This window comes from Monodelphis domestica, chromosome 6 (assembly GCF_027887165.1).
Source record: "Monodelphis domestica isolate mMonDom1 chromosome 6, mMonDom1.pri, whole genome shotgun sequence".
In the NCBI taxonomy this organism is placed as follows: Eukaryota; Metazoa; Chordata; class Mammalia; order Didelphimorphia; family Didelphidae; genus Monodelphis; species Monodelphis domestica.
Genome location: NC_077232.1, coordinates 103,382,663 through 103,406,413, shown reverse-complemented (window position 1 = coordinate 103,406,413; position 23,751 = coordinate 103,382,663). Strand labels below are relative to the sequence as shown.

The following is a 23,751-nucleotide window of genomic DNA, read 5'->3' as shown; positions in this document are numbered from 1 at the left end:
AGTCTATATAAATGTCAGCTATTATTCCTTTGAATGGACAGGCTCTATTTTGTTCTCGAAGCACTCTAAACATACTTTCCGAATGTTTGACATTTTGTGTAACTTCTTCAAAACAGGAAAAAATGCATACATTCTTGGCAATCTAACTAATGCTATTAATATTCTACTTGACCTCCCTCCCCCAATGATCTTTTCTGATACCTCATTAAGGAATCAGAATTCTAGAATCCCGCAATTTCATAGTTGGAAGTGACTCCAGAATTAACTTGGTCCCAACTCATTTCTGAAAAAAGAATCTGAACTACAACATAGCATTAATTAGAAAACCAGACTTCACTGAAAGTTCTCTAGTCATAGAGAATCTACTACCTCCCAAGGCATTTCCTTCCAATTTTGGATAGCTCTAAATTTAAAGATAAATCCCCTCTTCATATTTAACCTAACTTTGCCTCTTTATGACTTACAGATTTTTTTTTCTTTTCTTGCCCTCTGGGGCTAATCTAATTCCTCTTCCATAGTACAGCCCTTCCTATACTCAGAGATAACTATTGTACATCCCCACTAATATTTCAAAGCTACTTGTGTCTTTAATGGTATCTAAAGGTAACTCTAGATTGATACAAGTTCTGCCTGTGGAACACAAGCTTGGACAAATCCTACTCTATTGGCTTCCAGTTCTAATCTTCCAATGGGATATATGTCTGCTGTCCAAGAGTCAATAAGCCAGAGGAAGCTTATCACTAGGTCAGCTCTAATGTGGTCCATTTTTCCACTATTGTAAAACAGGAAGACCTATACTAAAGTATAGAGGGGCTTCAATCATTATCAGTGGAAGAGCACCAACCTTCATTAAATCAGAGGTCCTAAATGTATTTCAGCATATCCTCTAGCTATTTTATTACTAAATATTTGGAGTCAAAAGGGATTTGACTCAAAGATATGACCTATAACTTTATATTCATCTAGGAGGTTCTACTTTCTTGGAAAGCTAATTTCCTCATTTAAGAATAATGAAGTACTTTATAGCTTTTCTTTAGGTAACTTGTTTCTTGATTTGTTTCATTAAAAGTTCATAATTATATTTTATCATCAATGTGGAGGGGAAATCCATTTAAATAATTTAACAAGGTATATCCATTTTGCCCTCAATCATATTGCATGTTTATAATTTTGCCTTTTCTCACCTTATTTTCTTTCACTTCTTGATTTATCCAAGGTCTGGGGTCTGAGCATCACTTTGATTTGGAAAATAAGTGAATGTTCAAGCACAAAATTATCTTAATGAGGATTGTTAGTTCTTTCTTTCTTCTTTCTCTGTGTCTCTCCCCATCTCCTCCACAGGAACTAGAAAAACGTCTTGCAGGCAAGTATCTCAATTCCGAACTAATTCTATTTTACACACACATAACTGTATACCTATACATACACATGTGTGTACACATATGTCAGTATGCACACATATATGGTTTTTTATGACTCAATTTTGACCTCTTTTTGAGGTGATATTGGATATTTTCTCTAAAAGTTTCAATTTTAAGGGCCAACATGTTGACTATAATCATGTTGTACTGTCATTTCAATCTTGGTAAGTGAACACTGGTGTAGAATTGGGACACACAGCCAGAGAATTTTTGGAAACTATGGTCCTCTGCTTGCTATTTGATCCTGGTCATGAACATCAAAGGATCAGAGCCCTCTTAGCAATTGTAGCCAGCATAAAGTCTGTCTGTTGAAAGGATAGTTGGGGTGAAACATCCAATACCCACAGGACACTACAATTTTGAATTATCTACAGACAGTTTGATTTAGTGAATCCTTCACTAGCTGTGCAGTTTATCCACATCAACAAATCAGCAAAGTCTACTCTGCTCATCCGGCACAATTCTCAAAAGCCACATTTTAATTCTTTAGGTGATTTCTCAAGAATTTGTTTTACATCCAATTACAGAACTTTGAAAATTTGTGTGCAAACACATTAATTGACTCCATGAGCAATCCAACTGGACTATGACTGCTACACCCCAACCAAGCAAATCTTCTAATATTGAGAAATTAGGACCATGGCCTCTTTCAGCCTTTTCTTATCATGCAATGGATGTATTACTACCTCCTCAGTATGATTAATTGGTGGGGATAATATGGTTATGATTAGTTTGTACAGGACGTTTCTTTTTGTAGTTGGAGATGCCTGCACACATCTGCTTATACTTAGTGGCAACTCAGTTCCTTCAGAATCATCTTTATCAGTGATCATGGGAATCACTGGAAGTTAAGCAATTACAAATAATTTTTAAAGGACATACAGGTATACCTTGCTTTAAGAAATACATATATATATATGCATATATATATATAAATATATATATATATAAATATATACTGAGAGCTGACCTATTAGGACTGGTTATTTACCTCCAAGAAGATTATAGCAAAATGGTGACTTACTCATGGAATGGAATAATCCCAGAGCTGCCTGTCCCTTTACACCTTAGTCCACTTAACTCACTTACATGTTCAATCCTTAATTTAGACCGAACTTATGCTGATTAAGGGAAATGTAATACTTCTAGAACAGCAATTCAGCATCCCAAAACCAGTTGTTTTTTTGTTACTGGTCCTTTTCTGACAAGGAAAACAATATAGTGAGGTACAACAAGTGATAGATATAAAATCATGAGAGATAAGTTCAAATCATTGATCCAATACTTACTAGCTGACAATCAGAGACACGGTACTTTACCTCTCTCAAACTAATTTTCCTCATCTTTAAAATGGGTATAATAACAATTCCATGGAATAATAAGACCATGATGGTATATACTTAGTAAATGTCTATTGCCAGGATGTACCTTCAATGGACACTTTATCTGGAAATTCTATATAAATTTAGAAAGCAAAGCAACTTGGATAAAAACAGGAAGAATTGACCACTTAATCCCCCAAAGTCACACACACACACACATATGTGTATATATATATATATATAATTTCTTCTATTTTACATTCATTATTTGACATTATTATCTAATCCCTTCTGGTCTTTATGGACTTCTTATATATTCTTCCCATTCAGTTTCTTTGGGATGCAGAGATTTCCCTTCCTAGGGGATAGGAAAGAGAGGAGGAAAATGTCTAAAAATAAAAGGGGGAGGGAGAATAAAGGGTTGATTACTACAAAGGAGAAATTTTGCATACTTTAGATCTATCTAGTGGATATGTTTATAAAATTTTTACCCCTAAAGTAAATGGATTGTTCTATTTGGATACACTTGATGATAAAAACCATTATTTCCTATATAGGAAAAAATATTTATTGTACATCTACAAGTAAATCAAATGGAATTGAGGACTTAGTAAATGTTTTTTTTTTTAATTCACTTCATCATATTCATGTATGTTTGGGTGATACAAATGCTTCTTAATTCCACAGGCCTTTCTACATGGGGCACGGGTGCCATCAAGGTCCTTAGCTAATAATTATAAAAGCTCTTGAAAGGCATTATCTCTTAGTAGTTGTTCTTTCCTTCTCCACCATCATACCCCACATCAGACTGTGGATTTGTGTTTATCCACAGGTCCTAGACAAGTGGAATTTAGGGACTGTCCCCTCTCCTAAGAGAAAAGTTGTGAAAATCTAGAATTAAGCAAAGGGCTACCTTACTGTCAACATTCTCCTTGCTGCTGATGCTCCTTGTACTTGTTGCCTAGGCCAGCTTGTGTTAAACACATGAACCACATAGAACTCCTGAATGGGGCCTGAACCTGATTAAAATTAAATTGGAAAATGTTTTACAAAATCAATAAAAATACAATAAAACATAGACAGCATTAGTATGTGGTTTTCTATGTCAATATGTGGACTGTTTCTATTTGAATTTGACCTCTCTTGCCTAGCTAGCCCACTGATCAGAGATGGGTTATACTACTCCTTGAGCAACTGGCCAAAAGATTGAGAACCCACAAATTCTGCCAACTTCTAATGAGTCCAATGCACAATAATTTTTATCTAAACCATGTAAGGATGTGATATTAAATTTTTAATGATAGGTTCTTTGGAAGGAAAAGAATGATTGTGCAGTATACTTTTAAATTTAATCTGTATTATTAACATTTTCTCCATAACCTTCTTAAGTCTATAAAATCATAAAAATAAATTAAAACCCAATTTGTAACATTTATTCATTTCTAAGATATAAATGCTCACATAGACAATTTACCATTTCCCCGTGGTGAATTCTAGCATTCTCTTGGGGTTAAGCCTGGAACTTGATGTCTTGGTTATGAATTATCTATCGAGTTGAATTTCAAAAAACAAATATATATTTTTTTCATGAAGAAGAGAGAAATTTAGTGGGAACTATTCATACGTAAATATTATAGAGAAAATAGCAACTCAGTAAATAATTGGTTTAATGCAGATTATTAAGAAAATAAAGTATTAGGGAAACTAGAAACAGTAACAATACCAATAGATATGACTCAGAGATGACAGTTTAGTTCAGGAGAAAGAACACTGTCTCTAGAGTCTGAGAATTCAAATCCTTCTTCAGATGTTTATACCTCATATGACCTTAGGCAAGACCCTTAGTAGTCTTATTGGGATTTATTTTACTCATCTGTATAATGAAGGAGTTGGTCTAGATAGCCTGTAAAATTGCCTCTAGGTCTCTCTATAGGATTCAATGATCTGGGCTTCTTACATGATTAAAATGGAATAGAGTATTGGGCCTGGAGTCCCAAGAAGACTTATCTTCCTGATTTCAAATCTGGCCTCAGACACTTACCAGCTGTCTGACCCTTAGCAAGATACTTAACCCTGTTTGCCTCAGTTTCTTCCCCATTAGTAAAATGAGCTGGAGAAGGAAATGGCAAACTAGTCCAGTATCTTTGCCAAGAAAACCCAAAATGAGATCACAGAGTTGAACACACACACAAAAAAATGAGTGAACAAAAACAACAACAAAGTCAATACTGCATTCCTGGATTCAAACTATTGCCTATTTTGACCTTTTATACTTGCCAAATGTTTTAAGTTAAGCCTGACTATTTGAATTGGGGAGTTAGTGTTTGCCTTGATGTTAATTATTTGGGCATGCCCTGGCTTCAGTTTTCCTACTTTTTGCCTCACCTCTGTCTCTAATTGACTTTTAGTACCTGGGCATGCACTAGTCTAAAAGGTTTAACCAGTTCTACATTTTCTTGCTCCATATTGTGGCTTCTTCTTTGGGTCCAGACTGTTTACGTGCTTTTTCTCCTGAACTCTATTCTTAGGGTTGTCCTAGATATCCAGGGCTTGATTACTTTTCCTGCTTCTAGAAACAATGGCTGCCTATGATATTAGAAGCAGGATTTTTTCTTGTTGCTTATGGGTCAGGAATTTTTTTTTTCAACAAAATGCCCTACTCCATCTCTGATCCAGTTCATCAGTGTGAACTTTGGTATTCTTTCCAGAAGTCAACGACCATGTCTATGGGATTTTAGAACATTTGGATGAAAAAGCAAAAAAAAAATTTTTTTTAATTAAAAATTTATTCCATTGGATTTTTCCTCCAACAAAATGCCAAAAATTTAACTACTTAGAAACAATTGGTATCATGGAGATGAAATGTCCAGTTGATTATAAGAAACTTCTTTCTTCTCTTCCCTTCCCCACCCTCTCCTTTTTTTTTTGGCACATGCCCCATCCCAGCAGTTTTGAAGTTCCTCCTCAGCAAATCTATTTTATTTCTTCCTCAGTGCTGACTAGAAACATGACATTTTGGTTTCCCACACAAGAATTTCTCCACTTTTCTTGTATTTATTCTCTTGCTAATGTTCAGATCAGAACTCTGTTGTAGTTATGATGTTGTGATAGTTCTTTCATAATGACTTTAACTTTTCAGGATAGATCTTCAAGATTACAGTGATGAAACCTTTAAGGACACAGAAGATCACTCTATCTTTTTCTGTCTCTGTCCTTCTGTCTCTGTCTCTGATTTTGTCCTTCTCTGTGTGTGTGTGTGTGTGTGTGTGTGTGTGTGTGTGTGTGTCTCCCTCTCTTGACCCTCTTTTCTTTTGAGTCAGGTTTAAGAAGTAAGAAGAGGAGTTTATACATGGCCACAATTCTAAAGACATTGGATTTTATGAAAGATCCTTATTTCTATTTTAATTAAAAACAAACCCTCCTTAATCTATTGACAATGAGTTTAACCAATTAAAAAAACACAATAGCACAGTCATATTTCTTAGTTATAAACCTACCTGGCATAAGGTAGATTGTATAAAAAAAATTTTAAATAAACATATAGAATGTAACCAAAGTCCTCTTTAAATTTTAAGTCTGATTTTAGCATTGTTTAAAGATTTTATCATTTATAATATTGTTCCTATGGAACTAAATGTCCCTCATAATGTCATTTCACTCAGCATCATATTTTCTGTGAATGGTTTAATGATATAAGGTTGAGTATACTTGAAATTTTAATAAATATGAGGCCATCAGATGAGTTCTATTAGCAACACATGAATTGAAAAGCTGATTCTTATCATTTTCACAATGGCAATCCATGTTGACAGTAGTAATATTCTTTATTTCATCTACCTACCCTTAAGAAATTGAGGTTGGGGGAGCAATTCAGTGGATTGAGATCCAGGCCTAGAGATGGGAGATCCTGAGTTCAAATCTGGCCTTAAACATTTCCTGATGTGCAATTCTGGGCAAGTCACTTAACCCCCATTGCCTAGCTCTTATCACTCTTCTTCCTTAGAACCAATACTTGAAAAATTTGAGATTGAAGGGAAGGGAAGTGATACAGTGGTACAGTCTGGTTTTAGACACTTATTAGCTGTGCAACACTGGGCAAGTCATTTACCCCTATTTGCTTAACCTTTGTCTTTCTGTCTTAGGGTTGTTAACAAAGACAGAAAATGAGGGCTTAGAAAAAAGAAAGAACAAACAAAAGTGAGGTTGGAGTCTGAGAAGAACAGTGAGAGTTTTCTATTTTTCAATTCATACTTTTGATTTCATCAGTGGGGGTAGTCTGGGGTTTGGTAATATCTCTGCCACTTATAATCTTGGAGAGGTACCTGGGCTACTGAGAGGTTAAGTGATTTGTATGTTTTAGAAGCAAATCTTGAAATCAGGTCTTCCAAATGCCAAAGATACACCAGGTTGACTCCTGTAATGGGTACAGAAGTGGGCAAAAGCACACAGCATAATAGGATCCTTGTTAGGGACCAGCTAGTCCTTCTACAAATGAGAAAACCAAGATCAAGTGATTTGGCCAAAGTCAAATAGTCAGTGTACTTCAGGCATGACCTAAACCCAGAGGGATTGGAAATTTTCTCTTAGTTCATTTAAAGAAGAATCAAGTATTACTATCATAATTTTTTTCCTTTTCCTTTTCCTAAAACTTGTTTTGTTCCCTGACCACCTCCCTTCCCCCATTGCTATTGTACCTTTTAAGGAACCATATTCTATTTCTTTTTATATCAATTTCTGGCTCAGTTCTAGTCTTTTTTTCTTCCTCTGGATCCTGCTCCAAACCCCCAAATTCTGATACACTTTTGTTTTCTAGGAAAGTCGGATTTTGGTGGGCATGGCATCGATCACCATCCAAAGGCATCACTAAAACTGCTGCTATAAATGAGCTGGAATGATTGTTTGGGGACTAGGCCAGGTTCTTCCTGTCTTGTTTTGTTTTTTTTTAATTCAAAAGCTTTCACAGATCAGTCTTCATTAGTGACCTTTTTTCACCTTGAAGGTCATAATGAAGATCAAGCCCCAGTAAAAAATGGCTTACTGTGCTCTCAATCCTCAAAGGCTTGGCTAGGATTTGCTTTGCAAATGGGATTTCCTGCATTGGCTTCTAAAAGAGGCAGCTGAAGGGCTCATTCATAAAATTTCTCAGCTTAACCCTGGCTATCTTACTCAGTAATGTCAGATGTGACTAAACTAAAATATAACTGGGAATATTTAAGACCTATAACAAAATATTCAGAAAAGAATAGTTAGACATAATTTTAAAATAATAATAATAATAATAATACAACTTACTCTATGAGCACCAAATGAGTGCATTAGAAAGGCAAGGAACAGGATTTTCTTCATCTCATTGTTCTTAAAAGGGCCAGGGCGTGTACAAATTGTGCTTTAGGTGAAATTTCCCTCACATTCCTCTTATTTCTCTTCCCCATCCTTCAGGGACTCATGCAGGGTCTCCAGATAGCTTGTGACTGCTCAGGACCTCTCCTTTGCCTCCCATAGACTAATTTATCATCTTTTTCAAATGATTCCCAAATCTACATATCACTCTTGAATTTCAGTACAATATCATTGCTTGTGCTTTGGACATTGTAAACTGGGTATGCCATAGACATCTCAAACGCAACATACACAAAACAGATCTCATTATTTTACCCTCCAAAACCCTTCCTCCTCCCAATTCCCCTGTTGAGGGTAACACCAATCTTCATTTCATGACATTACTCCTCAGAAGCTTGTCTTTTCTGAACATGGTGAAAATTTTCTGATACATCAAACTTAAGGGACCTATATTTTGAGCTTCTTAGAGGTCTGTTCTCTGCAAATATTATATCTAACCAATGGTAGAAAGACAATAATGTGTGGAATTAGAACATCTGGGTTCAAAATATTCTCTTGTGCCAGATCATCATTCATGTCATGGTCACTAACCATTCAGCTTCCCCCAAGGCTCTGTTCTCATCACTCTTCTTTTTTTCTCCCTATACTGTCTCACTTGGTGTCCTCATTATCTTACCAAAAAAAAAGTTTCAAATATCATCCCTGTTCAGGTGATTCCCAAATCTATATTTCAAGCTTTGGTCACATTCCTGAGCTCCAATTCTACCTTGTGTCTCAGACATTTCACAATCAACATCTGCAAAACATAACTCCTTGTTTTATTCTCCCAGTCCTACCATTCTTCCAAATTCTCCTTTTTAGGTCAAAGCACCATCAACTTCCTAGACCCTCAGGTTTACAAACCTCAGTGTCATTCTCAATTCCTCATTTTCAACTTACTTTACCAAAAAGTTGCCAATTCTTTTTACTTCTCACTCCCATATCTTTCACATGTGACCCATTCTCTGTGATCACACAGCCAACACTCTGATTTAGGCCTCCATTACCTTTTGTTTTGACTATTCCAGAATAACCTTCTAATTGATCTCTCTACCTCAAGTTTCTCCCCACGGCTATGTATCATCCATACTGCTACCCAATCTCTTAGGCATAGGTCCAACCAAGTTCTATAATAATTAAAAAAATCACTCCTATGTTTGGCATTTAAAGCTCTTAAAATGTAGCCTCATCTACCCTTCTAAGACTTCTTTCCCATAATATCCTTATATATAGTCCGAGATAGACATATGGCATTCTTTCCATTCCTCACATACCTCATTCAATCTTCCAATTGTGTGCCTTTGCCCTTGATGTGCTCTACATCTGGAATACTCTTTACCTTCATCTCTTAGAATCTGTAGTTTCCCTTCAGGATCAGTTCAAGGGTCCCCTTCTTCAACAAGCCTTTCCTAGATCTCTCAGCTTTGGTTTGTCTTTATCAATTGCCTTCTGAAGTCTCTTCCTACTCTAGATAATCTTATGGTTGGGTTCAAATCCTTTATGTACAACCTGCTATGTGTTTAATCTTTGCAGGTCATAGTACCTGCCTGTGCCAGGCAGCTGGACTCATGGGACTCCCGCAAGTGTAGGGAGGAGGAGAGCACACAGGGAAGGAGCTGTAGCATAGTACCCCTGGGGCCAGCTGTCTGGGGAGGGGTGGAGGAGGGCTGAGCCAGGCCAGTGGAAGACTGGGTGGGGCTCCAGCTCAAGTACAATGGAGGAATGCCTGGAACCAATTACCAGACACTTTTAGCACCCTGAAAAATATAGCAATGACTTTACTCACAATTTTTCCATTGAAATATTTCTGTGAGGCTTTATTCTCAGTGTTAAATAATATCAAAACCAACAAAAGAAACACATTGACAGATGAAGTTAGTAGCACTTGCTTGGGCTTGAAGTATACAATTTACCAACCTTCAATTGAAGATTTTGCCAATGAAATTCAGCAACAAAAAAGTCACTAATAGGCAGGCTAGTTAAAGAATTCCCCTCTCCTGTTCATAGCACACCACACAAGTTAAATAATATCAAGAACAACAAAAGAAACCAACTGACAGATGAACAAAGAAGTCACTAAGCAGATAAGTTAAATTGTTAGTTTTTGGTTTATTAAATAAAGTTATATATTGCAATTATACATTTTTGTTATTTAAACTATAAATATCACAAAATTATGTTTTTTTTTTCCTTAAAGTGACCCAACACCCAAGTTATGCTCAGTTTTTTGGTAAACTTTGACACAACAAGCTCAAAAGGTTGCCCATTGGTGCTCTAAATGATCACCTCAAGTTCATACACAAATGTGATCAGAAGTATTCCATAAAATATAATCGTCATTATATTTTTATGAAATTCTGGTCTAACAATCAGAACTATCATTAGGTCCAAGAGGTTTATTACCTTCTCTACAAGATGCCTCTATTTTGGACCCAGATATATTGCCAAATTAATTTCAGTTCTGAGGGAATCTGATCTCTAATGAGAGATATGCTATGCATCCTTTTCTATACTCTTTGGCTTTTTAAATCACCCCAGCATAACTAAAACAAACAAAAAAACCCCTAAATTTTGGCTCATGTATAAAAATCCCACCAAAAGAAGAGGAGATGGAGTAAAAAAGTATTCAATGTGCAATGTGAATTAAGTATAGGAGAGACATTTTATTCCTATGCACAAAGGAAATTTTAAACATAAAATACAGAACTCATAGACAGAATGACTTAAAACAGTATTCAATAACTACAATTCTAGTCTGCTAACATTTATATCTCCTCAGAACATAAAGCAGTTTATGAAATTTTTGATTAGGCATTTTACATTTCATTCCAGTTGTACCCTGTCCAAAGAGCATGTCTTCTAGGAAAAGAGGCTAGACTTCAAGGGTGGTCCTCTCCAATGCAAGTTCTTTCCTGGTTTCCAGCCAGTTCTACTCATTAGATCCAGGACCCCAAGACCTTGTGTACTCACGAAATCACCTCCAAACTTGGGCATGTTCAACTCAAAGCAGAGATTCAGTTACTATTTGGGGAAGATAACCCAAAGTCCAAAAGTCAAGGAGCAAAGTGCAAGTCCAACTCACTTATTTTTACAGAGGAGGAAACAGAGGCATAAGATATTGAATGATGTGCCCAGGATTACATATCTAATATGTGTCTGAGGTGGGATTTCTATTCGGGGTCTTCCTGACTCCAAGTCCAGGACCTTATCCTTCTACCAATCTGTCTCTTTCACTACCCTGACACAATGACAAATCCAGGCTTTTGAAAATTTTGTTGTAATGGAATGCAAACTGTAGCAGAAAGTGAACGTTTTCTTATTTGACTTGCTTTCAACTAATCCCAAAGGGCTTTTCCCTCCTTTTTCTGAAAGAGCCTTTTGCCTTTGGATATACAAGGAGCCCAGACTTCGAAGAAACATGCTAGTCATGCAGCCTTCTAAGGAAACCTTGTTGCCTTGTAAATTGATACATAAGCCTAGTAACAAATCCTATATGTCTAGCTATTTAACTATATATTACATACTACCTCTGGCTGAAACCTTTTCTGCATTTCCAAGTTCTCTTTTAATAAACTGATAGCCCTCTAGAGGTTTAATTCCACACTTAGGTGTTTATCATTTTTACAGGATATGCTAAATGTGTGTGATCCTTCTTTGTTACTTGAGGTGAGAGTGAATGGAATGGACAGCAGGTCTGTCCATGGGATTTCAGGTTAGGTTTATGAGCCTCTAATTTTGATTATGAAAAGGAACTTCCATCATGTTAACATCTCATACATTTCCCATGATGCATGTTTTAGGGTCAAGCTTTTGGATGCAATGAATGTAGTGCATGAAGTCAATCATACTGGTGAAAGCTTTTGCTGTGAAGGGGTTGCTCATAATTCTTAAAGGCAAAAATGCAGTTTCTGTCCTTTATTTGGGGGCTAAGTAATACACTTTGAGTTTACTTGCATATGTTCTTGAAAAGTTTTTTGAATACTGGGTATTTTTATCACCATTATCTTAAATATAAGAAGTCTATTATCCAGGAAATGTCTTCTCAACAAAGGAAATCAGAATATTGAGAAAGGAACCTCTAACTATGTGGCCAATTGCTACCCTGAACATATCAAGAGATTTCCCCAATAATTTAACTGAAACCCCTATGTTTGTCATAGCACAGGATATAGATAAGAATTACATAAAAAGGGCAGATGTCAATGGGATTTTAACCTTTCTGATTGGAGGGAATACCCACAATGCATCCACTAGTGTTTTATAATGCTGAAATATTCCCAACAAACTGAAAAATCCAAGCATTTAACTTGGGGTATTTTCTTCTTTTTCATAATTGTGAAACTGGCATGTTTTTGATCTTCTTATACAAGTCTCTGATAGAAACAGGCCAAAAGGCTCATCAACTCTTCATATTATTTTCATATATGTTTAAAATATACAGAAATACTCCAGATTATTTATTCAGAGGCAGCATGGAATGATGGCTAAAGAACTAGACTCAGAGTTAGAAGGATATAGGTTCAAGACTTATTTCTGGCAAATATTGGCTGAATGGTCATAGTCAAGTCAACCTTTTGGTGCTATAAGGCAACTCCCTAGGAATATATGGAGAGAATGTTTTGCTTATTTGGAGTCCCTACCACAATAAAATCACAGACCCATGCCACCTCCCCTACCAAAACACACACACACAGGCAAAAAATAGACCAATAAAGAGGATCTAAAATGATTAGTCCTCAATTCATTCTGTTGGGTTTGATGTGTAGTCAATAATAACAGTGGTGCCAATTATCCAAGAGTTTTCCCAAATATTTTTTCCTTCATTATTCCCATGTATTATAAATACTTTTTTTAGAATTTTACAGTCTACATACTCTGCCTTCCCTTCAAATCCGCAAATTCAGTTCCATCATGATTTATTCCTTATGGCACTGAGAAATAAAACATCAACTTAGAATTCCGTAGGACTTTTAAGTCTACAAAGCACTTTATAAACATTAGATTCTTTGGTCCTCAATCACATTAACTCCACAAAGTAATCATTATAGTTATTAGTGCCTCCTCTTTACAGATTAAAAAACTGAAACTCACAGAAGTTATAATATTTGCCCAGGGTTGCAAGTTACTAAGTGTCAGTAAAATCAGGTCTGTTCATTTCAAATTGAATCCTCTTTTTCCACTGGGGTAAGCTGTTACTTCATAAGGAAATTTGAAAATGGTCTTATCATGTTACTCTTGAGGTACAAGAATAAGGAAGTCTCACCAGAGTTGGGCTTTGAAGAAAAAAAAAATAAAAAGCCTACACAGGAAGACGAGGGAGTGATTTTCAGGCAAAGGACATGATTGTGAAAGTATAGAGGTGAAGAGGGTCAAGGAACATCTAGTCTCCTAGTTTGGTTGGAATGTGAAATTTATGAGATTTTATAAATGGACAGCATAAGAAGTCAAAAAACTACTTGGGAGGCAAACTGTGGAGGGCATTAAAGACTTGAAAGTTAGTATGTTTTCCAACAGGTAGAACAGAGCCACTGAAAATCATTTGTGAATGAGAATGACATTCTGAGGTCTGAGCATTAGGGAGATTAATTTTGACATTCCTGTGAAGAATAGCTCACATATGGAAGAGAATCTAAAGGCCTGCAGGCCAATTAGGCTAGTAAATAGTGCAGAAGAAAGATTGTGTGTGTATCTGTGTACATGTGTGTGTGTATGTGCTGAATTAGGCTAGCAAAAATGTCAGTGAATTAAAGGGGATGGACATGAGAGGTTACTATCCAGGCAGAATAAACAGGATGTTCCAATTCATTGGATATGGATAGTTAGGGAGGCAAAAGAGTCAGAATGACACTAAGCCCCTGATCCTGTCTAAATTAGGATAGTGTCATCAGTGACAAAAAAGGGGGGTTTGGCAGAAGGAGCAGATTTGGGGAAGCAGATGATGAGTTTACTTTTAGACTTGATAAGTTTGAGGTGGTGGAGAGACATATAGGTAGAGTTGTTTAGAAGGCAGTTGAAAATATGGAACTTAACTAAAGGAAATCAGAGGTGGATATATATATATATATATATATATATATATATATATATATATATATATATATATATCTGACACTAATATAACTAACTATGAGAGAAGTGAATTCATTGGAATACATAAATTCACCAATGGGGAGAGTTAGGAAGTGAGATGAGAAAGAGGACAAAGGACAGATCCTTGGGAGCCTTTGGATCCTTTTAGATTGGAAAATGAGGACGAATCAATGTATGGAGACTGAGAGGAGTAATTGCCTAAATAGAATTAGGAGAGAAAAGAAGAGAACCAAGAAAAAAGAATATCCAGAAGGAGGGCAATGGTCAACGGCAGCTATGTGGTTACTTCTATTAGTTTTGCTATTAGTATTATCTGCTTCAATGATTAGGAAGAGTTATGCAACATTTTCTTCTCATTTTTTTCCTTTACAAAGAAAGGAAAAAAATACAGAGATCTGAGATTCTTATCTTTGCTCCTCTTTTTGTTACCATCGGTATATGAAAGGAATATTATCCAGACTGAGATATTGACTATACAAACCAGATTCTTGTATTTTATTAAAAATGTATAGGTTCTTATCTTCACTAAAGTAAATATAATTAAATGAGGATAAGCTTTTTATCTGAAATTTTGCTCTATTATAGATTTAGTGATAAGAGCTGTGCCATTGTTTTCATTGATAGAGGGTATTCCTGGATGACAGACTGACAACTCTTCTGGTCACTTAAAAAATTGGAGAGTTGCTTAGAGTATTGAGAGTTTAAGTGACTTATTTATAATCACATAATCAGTTTCTGTCAGGGAGTGGATCCTGAATTTGTCTTCCTATATGGAAGCTCTAAGGCTAGCATTCTATCTCACTACAATATAGCTACCCTTTTGTTAGATATGTTTCATTAAAATACTTTACCACAGCCACTTAAAGACTAATAATCATAAAATACTGTGCTCTTGAGAGCTTTTATAAGTCAAATCTGCATTTATTTGCATATGTAGTTAGAATGGAGAATGCATTTTGTTTTGTAATTTAAAAAATTCTGAGCAACATCTGAAGTTATGCTTGAAACACAGCTGAATATGCATTTCTATTTGTTCAAAGCTTTAAAAAAATATCAGAGTGAGAAGAAACCTCAAGTGGAATCAATTTCAATGCATGTCAGGACATTCATGAAAAGAGGTCATCCAGCTTCCATTGGAACACCTCTAATTACAGAGAATTCACTCCCTTCTAAGTCCATTCCATTTTTTTTTTTTTTTGGATAGCTTCAATAGTTAGAAAATTCTTCCTTGTATTGAGCCAAAATCTGATTGCATGTAACTTCTAATCACTGCCCTGAGTCCTTCCCTCTGAACCTAATCTTAGTAATCTCTATTCCTTCCTCAGGAAGTCCTCCAGTTTTTCAGTGTCCCTTCTAAAATGTGACAGCAATGAACAAAGCAATCCAGATGTGATCTGACCAAGGCAGAAAACAACTCTCACCTCTCATCATCTGGCAACTTTACTTCTTATTTTTTTTAGGTTATTCCAGTGCTGTCTTTTTTTTTTTTAAATTAATTAATTAATTTAGAATGTTATTCCATGGTTCCATGATTCATGTCCTTTCCCTCTCCTCTTACCTCCCCCCATCTGGAGCTAACAAGCAATTCCACCGGGTTTTACAGGTATCATTGTTCAAAACCTATTTCCATATTATCAGTATTTTCAAGAGAGTGATTATTTGAAGTCCAAATCTTCAATCATATCCCCATCAAAACATGTGATCAATCATGTGTTTTTCTTCTGTGTTTCTGCTCCCACAGTTCTTTCTCTGGATGTGGATAATGTTCTTTCTCATAAGTTCCTCAGAATTGTCCTGGATAATTGCATTGCTGCTAGTAGAGAAGTCCATTGTGTTTGATTTTGCCATAGTGTATTCCTTTCACTCTGTATCAATTCCTGGAGGTCTTACCAGTTCACACAGAAATTCTCCAGTTCATCGTTCCTTTCAGCACAATAGTATTCCATCACCATCAGATACCACACTTTGTTCAGTCATTCTCCAATCAATGGACGCCCATTTATTTTCCAAATTTTTGCCACCACAAACCACAAAGAGTGTGACTATGAATATTTTTGTACAAATCTTTTTTCCTCATTATCTCTTTGGGGTACAAACCCAGAAGTAGTATGGCTGGATCAAAAGTCAGGCAGTCTTTTGAGACCCTTTGGGCATAATTCCAAATTGGCAACTTTACTTCGGATGTAGCTTACATACAGTCTTATACTTTTGTTGTTTGCCTCAGAATGCTATTTAACTCATATTGATGTTATAGTCACTCCACTGAAACCTCTAGAGTTTTTCCACATAAACTATTCACTAGTCAGCACAAAATACAGGTAAATGTTTTACATTCATTGGAAGATTATAAGATATGTGAGTAGTTATTTTTGTTGTTTTTACTTTCATCATTCTCCAGGTTTCTGGAATGCTGTAGTTTACTACCGAATTATTTTAATGCAGATATAGGGCTTCAGATGCATCCCTCTTAAGTGTTATCTTCTTAGATCTAGCCAAAAATTCCATCCTATCTGAGAGCATCCATTACTCTATCTGAGCCAGTCTATTTTTAAAATCTTCATGTCAAATTACTATTTCTCTTAATGACATTTTCAAAGCCTATCTCCTTTTCTACTTAGTCAAGGTTCTACAGTAACAGCAATAAAGTATGATGGTTAACTGTGAATGATTTAACAATTATCAGCAATGCAAGGTTGCAGGCCAATTCCAAGGAACTTATGTTGAAAAGGCTGTCCACCACCATAGAAGAAACTGGTGAAGTCTGAATGGAGATTGAAGCATACCATTCTTCACTTTACTTTCTTCATAGTTTTTCTCTAATGTAAGTGACGTGTCTTTTATAACACGACTAACATGGAAATATATGATAAAACACATTGTAAATCATATCACTTGTCATCTTGAAGAGTGGGGTGGAATGGAAAGGAGGAAGAGGACATGGGTTGTAAAATGTGATGAAATAATTACTAAAAAGAGATGATAGCTTTTTGTGTTTGAGCCCTCCTTCCTATCCTTAAACAAACTGGTTATATTCTACCTAATGGGGAACATAACTGCTTAAGCTATAACTCAGATTATATCATAGCTCCCATCAATGGATTGTATAGTAGGAGAGGTAGGGTAGAAGTTAAATGATAAAGCTACTTTAGATTTCAAACAGTGGCTCCTCATATCCTCCTAAGGACCAGAGTGCCTCATGGGGATTTTATAGCTAGGAAACTCTCCAAATAAAGGCCATGTATCCAGATATTATTCCAAAGTCTCAAATCAGATAATCCCTTAGTCTATATTTTGACAAATTTGCAAAGCACTGAGTAACAGAATGTATCCTGGATAGGTGGTGGTTGATTTGTATTGTGGAAATATGCCTGCCTCGAGGGATTTCAGGATGTGTCTTGTGGTTATAAATGTCCTGCCTGTCCCCAAAAATGCCACTGACATAGCTTGCTTACTAAGTCTTTACTTAAAAAACAAAACAAAAACCAAACTAGTTAAGGCAAAGGTATGTGGTTTTTGTATATTATGCTTCTAACAGAAATAAAATGAGAGGGTTGGTTTTTGAATCACATCCTCACTGTCAGATTTAATTAACTAATATTGTCATTGTGTTGAATTTGCCACATGGTAAAGCACTGAAACTTACTTTTGGGGATATAAAATTATGCAAGTTAAAGCAGTATAAAATAGCATTCTTTTTCATGAAATGTTAGGAGACTTGAAGGAAATAGACAAGAGATAGACAATGAATTCCTTGCATATAAAATAGCAAATGTAAAATGAGCATGTGTGTATGTGTACTCACATGTATATACAAATATTTACACATAGACAAATATATGTAAAGTTAAAGTAGATATATATTCATATGTAGTAAATATATATAAATATGCATGTGTGTATATACATCTACCTATCTATATATATATATATATATAAGTTCAACACACATTATCTAGCTAAAATTAGAGTCCTTTACCTCTCTTTGTGAAAATATCATTTCCATTAAATATGCAAACAAAATTAAAGGTCTGAGTCTCATCTTATAGGTATGCTTCTGACCATGTGATGATAATGAAAACAAAAGCATGTCTTTATGGTATAGACTTAATAATAACATGAATAAAACAAGTTGGATACAGGGTGAGATTTGATTAATTTTTTGAAAACTGGTTGGACTATTTATATTAGCCAAATGGGCCAGATGATCATGATATCTCTCCTCGATGTGAGTTTTTATATGCAGCTTTTTTCACTTAGTAGCAATTTTCTTTTTCATATTTCTTGGTTCCCTGAATCATGGAATCACAGGACAGGAAGAGTGCTCAAGTGGACAGAAATAGGTTGTTTCCTTGAAGGAAGAGTAAGAAATTCAGTATCATGGTTGTCTGGTTTATTTCTAATCTTGAGTAAAAGTGGATTCTTAAATTGCTATGTCTCAGATGTCTTCATCCCTCCCAGACTACTGACCTGTCAGGTTGTCTCCTAACAAAAAAGAACCAATCATGGCCAATCTCTGTCAACCCAGACTGATTAGTAGGGCTCCATGACTAAACCCTTGACCCATGGGGGGCCCAAAAGACAAGAATACTAAAGCCCTTTACCCTGACCAGGGCACATAAAACTTGTGTATAAAGGAAAGCAAAGGCCATTCACATCTGCAGGTAGGGTCAATAGCCAATATATCTTGTAAGACTATCAGATGAAAACAGTGTAGGCAAAGCCTAAGGATAAGGATCAATTCAATGGGTAACTAAGAGGGTTGCTGGGAATGTTGTCAGTGAGACTGTCTGGTTAGTCAACTTGTATTTTGAAGTGCTTACTCTGTCCCAGTCATTGTACTCAGTGTGGGGGATACAAAGAAAGGGGGGGGATTGGTCCCTACCTTCAGGGAGCTTATATGCTAATAGAGGAGAGAACATGCCAGCAATTATATGCATGTAAAATATAGAGAGCATAAATGGGAGGTATTAGGAAGACATAAACAGTTTAGAATCAGGAAAGTACTCTTGTAGAAAATGAGATTTGAAATGAATCTTGAAGGAAACTAGGGAAAACAGAAGGAAAAGTTGAGAAAAGCATTTCAGGCATGAGAGAACAGTCATTAAAAAGCCAGGATCCAGGATTTGTTGAATTTTGTACAGAAGAATAAGCAGGTCAGTGCACTGTATCATAGAATATGCAGAAGGGAGTATAGTGTAAGAATACTAGAAAGATAGAAAGGGCTATGTTTGTAAAGGATTTTCAAAGCCAAATAGATGATTTCATTCCTTAATTAAAATTTGCTTGGGTTTGTCCTCTGATTCAACTATTTCCTACCTGATATAGATAGTTATGCTTTCCTTAGATTCTGATAATTGAGGGAAGAAAGGAGAGTTTCCCAATATCCTTTGTCTAATGCCATCTTTCCCTTCCCCTAGGTTGAATTCAAGGGGGTCCACCTTATTAAATTGTGTCTATTTTGTATTTCCTTATATGTATAAGTATATTTCCACATTTTCTCCTATGTGAATACAAGTTATGCTAGTGGAAGGACTTTTTTGCATTCGTATTTTCATCTTATAGAGCTAGCACAGTGCCTAGAACATAGAAGTACTTAATAGATGTTCCTTTTGACAGAGGATGCTCCTATGGCTAGGCCAGCTAGGTGGTACAATGAATAGAGTGGTGAGCTTAGAATTAGTTATACTCAACCTGAAATCCAGACTCAGATGCTTTAAGCTATGTTATAATGGGAAAGTAACTTAACCCTGTTTGCATGAGTTTCCTTGTCTGTAAAATGAGCTGGAGAAGGAACTGGCAAATCACTCCATTATTTTTGCCAAGAAGACTCCCCCAAAGGTCATGAAGTGTCAGATATGACTAAAAATGGCAAAACAGTAAAAAAAACCCACGTGGCTCCTGGGATACCTTTTTTGGGGTTGTTGTGTGAATGGGTATATCATTTGTATGTATAAATATTTAGCAATTCCTGCCTTAGTCAGTTTCATTAAGCCACTTTAAATCTTGCAGTTACTGGTCAGTTCAGCCAACACAGTGGTAAGACCAATAATCTGTGTGGTTGTGTAAATATTACTAGGATTACCATAGAAAACAATCTTTCCAAACCTATTGACAGAATCAATTCCCCAATGAGCATGTATGTAGGATTCTAATAGTTGATTTTAATGTTTTTCCCAACAAATAGATTAATAAAAATATAATGATAGCAAGTAGAATTGTGATTTTTTAAACTGTTGTTGATCAATGAAAGTGCACAACCATAAGTATGGTGTGTCATGGATATCGTACCCAGGAGACCCTGGTCAAGGCATTTATTCCAAGTTCCTTAAGAAACTCCTTACCATTTATCTGGTAAAATAAATCTCATACAGATTTTAAACTGAAATAAAAAGGGATCAAATGAGATAATATTTATAGAGCCCTTAGCACAGTCTCTAGCACATAATAGTACTTAATAAATGCTTGTTCCTCTCTCTTCTCCATTAAAGGAGGGAATTCTTTGTGCCAACAAAATCACAGAGCTGTCCTTTTTCTTGTAATGAAGCTGAGATAACAGTCAGGGAGTACATTGGAAAGGCAGAACATTGTACTGAAGATCTGTGGCACTTGGAAAATGTCTACCTAAGGTACATAAAAGTCTATAGCAATATGCTTCCTATATCAGCGAAGATTTAATGAGCACTCTTAAAACTGCTAACACTCCTAATATTCTATATCATTCAATTTCACAGACTGGCAGAATTGCCATCCTTTTGTTCATAATTTTATATTGACTGTTTAAATTCTTTTGACACAAACCAAATTTAGATTTTATTGGAGCTGCATAAATATTTAATTTTGGTGAACCCCTGGATACTTTAATATTTCTGGTCCATTTGGTTCTAAATGTTTCTTGTACATCTTCTAAAGCCTCATACAAGTACCCAGAGAATGCAATAAACAACTGCAAAAATAGATTCCAAATGGGATGGTCTTTAAAGGTAGAATTCAATGCAGAAACCTTTTATCATGTGTTCCATAAATCATAATAAAGAACTTTATTGCAGTAACAGTAATAATGTAAAGAAATTTTGGAAATAATTTCCTCACTTAGTTTGAATAATGGACATGTATTTAAATGGGAGATGTTTATTTACATGTGAGGCTAGACTTTTGTCCATGTTTAATAGTTATTTGATGTTAGCATAAATACAAGATGTCCCAAAGCCTCAGAGCATTCTAAACTGTAAAAAAGTACACTAAGATTTTTGTGACACTCAGCATATAAGTATATAGTCACATGCAATGTGTATGTGAATATATGCCCACACAAATGTATTTATATGCACAAATATGTAGATATTGTAGATATATGTGGCTCTATGTAAATATTTCACATCTTTCAAATCTATTTTTTCCATACATGGTTGTGGTTTCTATTTAACAGTCTAAACACTTAACATTTTAAAATATTAATTAAGTTTTAAGTCTGTTCAGCTTTTACATCTAAACACTTTTTCTCTTTCCCTAGGCAATTTTGTTTAAATAAAACTGGTTTTTACCACTCTCTTTTCTTGTCAGATTCTCTCAGAGGGAAAATTAATTGAAATACAAAATGGAAAAGCTAAAGAAAACAAGTGAACTACTGTGGGTCCCTTAGGTTCTTCCATTTTGGCTGAAGCTGTTTCCGCTGATGAATAAGAGCTGCCCGTTTGCTCCATGCTATGGCTGCTGCTAACTGCTGTGGATGTCTTTGCTTAAGGAATGTCTCAAGAAAAACAAACTGTGCTTGTAAGTTGTGAATTCCAGAAAACAGATGAGGCGAATTCTCTCTCCTCTTCCTTCTCTTCCTTTTCCTTTTCCAAATAGCAGGGTCAAATTGGAACCAAAGCTTATTGTACAAACAGAAGCAAATGAAAGAAATATTGGATTTGTATGAGCTTCTTATGGAATTACTAGTTCTAAAACCAAATACATACGCAGAGTGAATGCTACTGAATCAGATAGAAAATACAACTTGGAGCAGAAGAGATAGCAACACACATTTAGAATACAATGGTAATGAGAGACATGTGGAGGATACAGTGGTACCAAATGGGTAACGTAACTCCTGGAAATTTACAACTAGGAAGACCTTTCTTGAGTGTAAAACCAGCACTACTTTTTGGTGTAAAAGAATATTCTCCTTAAACTTGTCTTGTCCATTAAGGGACTAGCTTTTCTTTTGTATACACCTGTCCTCACTGTGCCACTCAACTAAATGAGCTACACATGTTCTACATGTGTGGGATTGTCTCCTACTAGTCCACTCTCTCTGATGAGATGGTTTATGTGAAGTAGCCAGAAGAGAGAAAGAAATTCCTTCCCACAAGTGTTTCACTCTTAGGAATTATGGAATCATAAGCTTTCAAACGAGTTCTCTAATACAGGACTGCTCCAACTCTGGAATCCAGGTTACTGTTGACAGTCTTCTAGTTATTTGTATTCCCCAGAGGCTTGGTTAATAAGTTTGGTCAGTCAATCTGTTATTCCTTTCTTTACCTAATCAAAGAAGTTCCCGCCTCATAAAGACATCACAGAGTATAGAACATCTTATTTACACTTTTTTAAATGATATTTTACAAATTTCATGTAATAATTTTTCACATAAGTTTTCTCAAGTCATAGGCTTCAAACTGTCTCCCTTTGTCCCGTCCCTCCCCTTTCCTGGAGATGACAAGCAATTGGATGTGGATTTTACATGTAATATCATGCAAAATATATTTCTATATTATTCATTTTTGTAAGGTAATAATAATAAAACTAAAATCCCCAAATATACTCTTTTCAAACTTCATCATACCCTTAAAATGATTACATTAATTGAAATAGGGAGTGTAGAACTCTCTTCCTTACAAAGACACAAAATAAAAATTCAATTATTTTCTTCTATTCTAGTTGAAACTGTCTATATCTGGCTAAATAATGTAGAGTGGGGAGCAGGAAGGGGAAAGAGTAGTCCAAAAAAGAAGCTTACCCTATACAACAATTTTATAGTATTTATTTTAATTCAGCTTTCTAGGGGCAACTATGGGGTACAAGGCATAAAGTGCCAGACCTGGAGTCAGGAAAGCTCATCTATCTGGATTTAAATCTGACTTCAGACACTTACTACCTGTGTGACCCTGGACAAGTCACTTAATACTGTTTGCCTCAGTTTCCTCACCTGTAAAATGAGCTGGAGAAGGAAATGGCAAACCACTTAGGTGTCTTTGCCAAGAAAATCGCAAATGGTATCATGAAGAGTTGAGTATGACTGAAAATGACAATGCCAAAATTACTCTTTCAGACTAAGTGTTAAATTCTTCTGTTTTCAAGAAGACAAAAGAGTCTAAGTGTTGACATAATCATCTTAACTCGTTGCTTTGTATACAAACCTCATATTGTATCACTCTAGTCATAACTCTAATTTTAATTTTTCTTCCAGTTGCATGACATCCATAATGGCTATAAACATGACATTAATTTCTTCATCCAAATCATTATTTAAAATGTCAATCTCCACAGTTGTCTTTCCCTGT

General features: G+C 35.6%; 1 long non-coding RNA gene across 1 annotated transcript; it reads left to right on the top strand.

Annotated features, from left to right (window-relative positions):
* The first annotated feature begins 20,516 nt into the window (after positions 1–20,516).
* Positions 20,517–22,114, top strand: LOC130455185 (uncharacterized). The gene is made up of 2 exons (XR_008913134.1): positions 20,517–20,838; positions 21,773–22,114. It is a non-coding gene; the product is annotated as an uncharacterized LOC130455185 (long non-coding RNA).
* The last annotated feature ends 1,637 nt before the right edge of the window (positions 22,115–23,751 follow it).